Source organism: Panthera onca, chromosome A1, assembly GCF_046562875.1.
Source record: "Panthera onca isolate mPanOnc1 chromosome A1, mPanOnc1 haplotype 2, whole genome shotgun sequence".
Taxonomy (NCBI): domain Eukaryota; kingdom Metazoa; phylum Chordata; class Mammalia; order Carnivora; family Felidae; genus Panthera; species Panthera onca.
The window spans coordinates 34,661,379-34,667,438 of NC_138339.1; the positions used below are offsets into that span (position 1 = coordinate 34,661,379).

The 6,060-nt window shown below is 45.1% G+C and overlaps 1 long non-coding RNA gene across 1 annotated transcript; it reads left to right on the forward strand.

Moving 5' to 3' along the window:
* The first annotated feature begins 902 nt into the window (after nt 1-902).
* Nucleotides 903-4,881, forward strand: LOC144616091 (uncharacterized). Its single transcript, XR_013554986.2, has 3 exons — nt 903-1,020; nt 1,895-2,018; nt 4,615-4,881. It is a non-coding gene; the product is annotated as an uncharacterized LOC144616091 (long non-coding RNA).
* The last annotated feature ends 1,179 nt before the right edge of the window (nt 4,882-6,060 follow it).

Consider the following 6,060-nt stretch of genomic DNA (forward strand, 5'->3'; position numbering starts at 1 on the left):
CAAAAGTATTCCAACATGTTGAGAACGGTGATAATATAGAGTGGGGAATATCAAGCAATTTTAAAAATTGATAAACACCATACATACCCTCATCACAAATGAGGCCAGGATTTCTTTACCAAAGAGTCTAAATACATTGTGTATACTCCCCAAAGAACAAAAGCAAAACCAGAAGCTTTAAAAAATGCAGGATTGTCAAGAGCTAATAAGGGAATGCAGACCTATACTGCATACTCTGTCAGACTTCAGTTTTCAGTCCATACAGGAATATTTGGCATCCCCTCACCTCATGTCATTCCCCCCAGTGATGAAGTTGGTACCCTTTGCTGGGGCTGCTATAACACAACACCACAGACGAGGTGACTTAAACAACAGAAGTTTATGATCTCACAGTTACGGAGAGTAGAAATCCAAGATCAAGGTATCTGCAGGTGTTTTCTCCTGAGACCTCTCTCCTTGGCTGGCAGATGGCTACCTTCTGCATGGTCCTCGTGCACTCTTTCCTCTGGGTGTCCCCATGCCTGCTGTCTTTGTGTTTGACCACATTTCCTCTCCCTGTAGGACAGCAGTCTGATTGGAGTAGGGCCCACCCTAATGGACTCGTTTTAACTTAATCATCACTTAATGATTTTTATATCCAAATACACTCACATTCTGAGGTATGGGCAACAGGCCTTCAACATAGGAATTTGGGAAGACCGATGCAGCCCATGAAATGCATCTTACTCTTAAATCTAAGGGAAAAGATGAAAATAAATTCCTAGCAACTCTTCCACTTCAGCTTTGTGCCTTACCTTTCTTACAGGCATTCATTTGAAATAAAGGCCAATCGTAAAGATCACAGTACTTAAAGAACCACTAATGTCCTTAGTATCTATTGATTTCTTTCATTTCTTAGGTGTGTCAATGTGCTCTGAGCAAAGAACACCAGGAATACACTTGCAGTTGAATAAATTTATTACTCTTCGTACAAGATCAACTTATGCCTGGGAGGAACCATGAGGCATCTCAAGAGGAAGGGTGAGAATTACAGGATGTGAATGGGCTTGTTTGCTGACCCTGTGGAGGATCTCAGCAAGCAGCTTTTGCTCTGCATTACATACTGTGAGCAGACAGGGGTAATTCTATGATTCACTATCTTAATAAATCTCTCTGGAAGGATGGAAGTCCGGACAGAGAGGACAGCTAAAATTGGTAAAGATGCAGCAATCCACTAATATCGTCGAGGACAGGTGTGTTTGCTTATTTTTGTGGTTAGGAGAAAGTTCATGATTTTGCCTCTGATCAGGTACGATTATAGGGTGGTCTTGTTTTTTTGTCCTGATCCATATATTGGCACTGGGTGGCCACATATGATGGTGTTGTTGTATGAAACTGTTTATATTCAACTGAAGAACATCAATGCCTACCTGTGAGTGCCAGGCTAGCTCATGGAAATAGTAAGTCACAGTACATAGCACCATCCAACTCTTGGATGTCAGGACTCCTGTTTCCTTTTAGGTGCTAAAATATAATAAAATAGAGACTAGTCTCAAAAATCTTCCAAGCAGACATAAGGTTAGTCACATAAACAATGTAAGTCAACTGATATCATGAACATAAGCGAAAGGTAGGTTATTTCTTGTAAATGCCTCTGGTTTTCATAGATGATGCATACCTTCCCAAGATGTATAAAAATCACTTAACCAATCGCCAGCCATCTGGAAACCACAATTGTGATAACCAATCATTGTAAATGTCAGATTCCTCTCTTTCATTTTATAAGTCGCCCTATAACATCAAGGCCCCGAAGTTCAGACCACTTTTGCATTTCAGTTTTCCCTCTTTGTGAACAGTTTGCTTCTCACTCACAGAAGTACTTATATTGATTTTATGGTATAATTTTTTTGTACAGTGACTAGCATCAGAAGTGGGATTTGAAAAAGACCCCTGAAGAACCCTGAATACAGTGAGTAACGAGTGCTGCACCCACGGAGTCCCCTGCGGTCACTGCTTTCTTGCTGATCATGGAGTTCCAGGTACTGTCTCCCAAATCCAAGCTCCACTCCCTTTATGTTGACCTTTCCAATTAATTGAGCAACTTTGTTAAAGCTTTTTGGTAAGTCACACTCTCGTCTGTAAGGCCAGAATACCCATGCTTCTCGGGTTTGGGGGCAGTGGTAAATTAGTGAGTTCCGGGCAGATTTTTTGTCTTCGGGGAATCTAAAGGCAGAGATGGGTTCCACCTGGTCCCAGGCTGGGAGCTGGATCTTGTTCCTTTTTGGAAAACTGGTAAACAGTTTGCAGTGGCCACTTTAGGGAAGCTTTAACTTACATAAGAAAGCCTATTTCAGGGAGGATGCCCTTAAAAAAAGAGAATCCCAAACCTCTCTAAGACAATGGAATGCATTCTTTTATTAGGATGTAGAAGTTTCTAAAAAAGCAAAATGACTCCAAAAATAGGTTCTCTAAAAAAATTCTTATGCTAAGGGCACCTGGGTGGCTGAGTAGGTTGGACTTCTGTTCAGGTTATGATCTCAGGGTTCCTGAGTTCAAACCCCACATTGGGCTCGCTGCTCTCAGTGCAGTGCAGAGCAGGCTTCTGATCCTCTCCCCCTCTCTCTGCCCCCACCTGCTTGCATGCTCTCCAAAATAAATTTAAAAAACAACAAAAAAAATCTTATAGTAGTAAATTAAAGGCTTTACTGAAAAGCTGTACCCATCCAAGCAGGTAACCTTAACTTATACCACCTGCCAAAACCAGTTTAGACCCAACTATTCTTTTGAGCTTTGAGTTATTGTACCTGACACATGGCTAAGATTTTTAAATGATTGCTATAATTTTTGCAATTGTGTGTTTATGTATATCTGTATAGTTATGTAAAACTATGCTGGGATATATATTATCAAGCACTAAACTGCAGTAGAAAACTGATGTTAGCCCTCAGTGGGCCATTTCAAGCAACCTCAAGGAGATCTCAGAAACAGGAAGAACTGGGGCAGGGTGGTGTGGGCAGGGGGAAGAAAAAGAAAAAACAAAAACAGAAAAAACTGGAAAGACAGTTAAGTGGAGGTATGCAATCAATCTTTTTGAAAAATCAGAGATGAAAGACACATAATGTATTAAAATGATCTACGGGTCTTTCACGTGTCTATGTGGAAATCAGTAAACTTTAATTTTTACAACAGAACAGATTATACTTTGTGATGTGCAAATATTTGGAAAACTGCTTGCAAGTACTAACCCCTTTATCCACTTTGTACATCAAATGTATTGTAGCTAACAAGCTTCGGAACAGTTCTTCAGAGCAATCTGAATATCTGCTTCCTGGGCTATAGTCCTCAGTGAGACAATGAATAAAGCATTTGCTAGCCAAGATTGATATTGGCTTTCTTTCAGTTGACAATATGTATATGTGATATTCTTTGAGAGAGAGAGAGAGAGAAGGAGGAGGAGGGCAGAGGGAGTAAGAGAGAGGATCTTAAGCAGGCTCCCTGCCCAGCCCGGAGCCCCACGGAGGCTTGATCCCCACACCCTGGGACCAAGACATGAGCCAAAACCTAGAGTCAGGCACTCAATGCTCTGAGCCACCCAGGCACGATAAGTGTGATGTTTAACAAACAAGCAAACAAACAAACAAAGACCTGTGATTAACTAGCATAAAGAAAAATATGTGCTTGTATGAATTATGTCTTGAAGTCTAAGAAATATGGAACAAACCTTGACGTTTTTGTATACAAAAACATACCTGTCCAGGTATACATGATTGAGATATTCTTCAGTAAATTTTAGCCCTGGATTACTTTTCGCTTCCCGTGGGAGCTGAGAGCCTAGCGGTGGAATGCGGGAGGCACAGCTCCCTTCCCTGAGACCAGCTCTCCGGCCCCTGCATTCACCAATCAGTGCTCTCTGCTGGCTCTTGCTCTTTCCAGCATCGTCGGGCGCCCGGCGTTGGCAGGTGTCAGCCTCCCCTCCACTAGGTGCATGGCCCATGATGTGCGGTCACAGTCTCTGGCAGAGCCGGGCTGGCGCTTTCCCGGTGGAGGTGGCTCTTCTTGGCGCGGAGCTGGGTGTGTTTCGCCGGGGTCGCCCATCCTTTCGCTTTGCGGGGTGTTCCGTTCCAGGCCCCACTGGCAGCCGGGAAATCGGGGTGAGGGTGGGTCAAGGGGCAGCACCTATGCATGAGCCCAGCCACGTGTTCCTGGGGTGGGGGGGGGGGGGGGGCAACTCCGTGCCGGTACCCAGCAGCCTGTTTCTCATCACCACTTTCGCGAGCAGCGCCCACCAGATAACTCTGGGATTTCTGCGCCACCACTTGAACTCCGCCCAAAGTTCAGGGTCGTTGGGTGCCGTCCCTTCCTCTGCCCAGGAAGGCCTGTGCCGGCCTTCCGGTGGTCGCCCTTCCCGGCCGTCCCCTTGGCACTTTGGCCAGTAGCTCGGAGCCGGCGGTTCGTCTGTCACAGCCCGGATTGTGCACAGGCTCTGTGGCAGCACCGCCCACGACCCGGCCCGCACTGTTTCTCAGTGACGGCCCCTATTCCGTGACTTCGCGGTGCGGGTGTTTGTCGTGGGCAGCACCGCTCGTCTCCCCCAGTTTGCATTTCTCTAATTGTCCCGATCTGGCCATTTGACAGGTGCAGTTTCCCTAGTTCCCCGGAGCATTCATTCTGTGTCTTGGTGGCTGCTCGGCGGCTAGCGTCCAGACCGCCGCTGCTCTTTGGACCTTTGCTAGTGGAGATGCGCCCGCGCTCGCTCTTTCGCAGAGAGGACAGCGACGTCAGAACGCCTCCATCGGACATTGGAACAATCACTGCCTGTGCTGGTCGGGTCTCGGTCTCCAACCCTCCAGGTTTCACCGTCATCATGCATTTCTTCCTTCTAGCACACCTGGAATTAGCGGTGCGTGGGATTTCCTTGTTGTAGCAGGTCTCGTGTAGTCGCGCCTGCGATTTCCAATCTTGGCCGAGTCCGAGAACGGCGGCCAATGAGATTTCTCCGCGGAGCAGATCCCGCTTTAGGCGAATCAAGGGTTTAGCCAGGCCTGGAACTTCTTAGTCAAAGGAAGTCCATGTTGATTCTGGCAAATGAGTATTTGATCCTGCCTTGCAGATTTCTATGTCTGACCGGATCCCGGTTTAGCGACTTACCAGCGTAGCATGAGGTGGGCGCTTCAGTTCAGCCTAAGATTTCCACTTGTAATAAGTCTGAATAAACCCATGTCTCTGGTATATCTGAGATCAGGTGAGCTCAATGTCAGACCGAATGTGTCCAGATTTGCAAGGAATCTGTACCTGTTCATCAGGCCTGCCATTTCTTTTTTCTTTCTTTAATAATTTATTTAACATTTATTTTTGAGAGAGAGAGAGAGCACGTGGGAGAGAGCATGAATGGGGGAGGGGCAGATAGAGAGGGAGACACAGAATCTGAAGCAGGCTCCAGGCTCTGAGCTGTCAGCACAGATCCTGACCTGGGGCTCAAACTCACAAACTGCAAGATCATGACCTGAGCCAAAGTCAGACCTTAACTGACTGAGCCACCCAGGCACCCAAGCCTGCCATTTCTTAATAGTAGCAAGTTGTGGTTTGGAAATGCCATGACCTGTCATACTTATGTTTGTTATTAGGTCCCACAGAAGTAGGAATAGATTGGCAAAACCAATTTCTTCTTTGTGCTTATTACATTAGTTGTTTTTTTGTTTTGTTTTGTTTTGTTTGCAATAGGAAGTCCACCTTAGCTATGCTTTTTATTACTAAATCTGGGAGAAGTCAATATCAACAGAATACAAAAATTTCTTATTTGTGGAAGTTTTAGGAAATTCAGACTTAACTGTTTTTGATTATTAGTCTCCTAGAAGTGGGTGTATATTTGCTAAAGAGATTTCTGACTTGGAGTCAGTTCTGGGGTGTTCTACTTTAACTATGTTTGCATCATTAAACCCTTAGAAGCCGATGTGTACTGGCAAAGCGATTTTTTAATCACAGCAATGCTAGATTCCACACCGGAAGTACCCTCCCCCCATTTACTAAGTCCTCTCAGTGTTGATATAAATTGGGGAAAATAATTTCTTCATCCCAGCAACT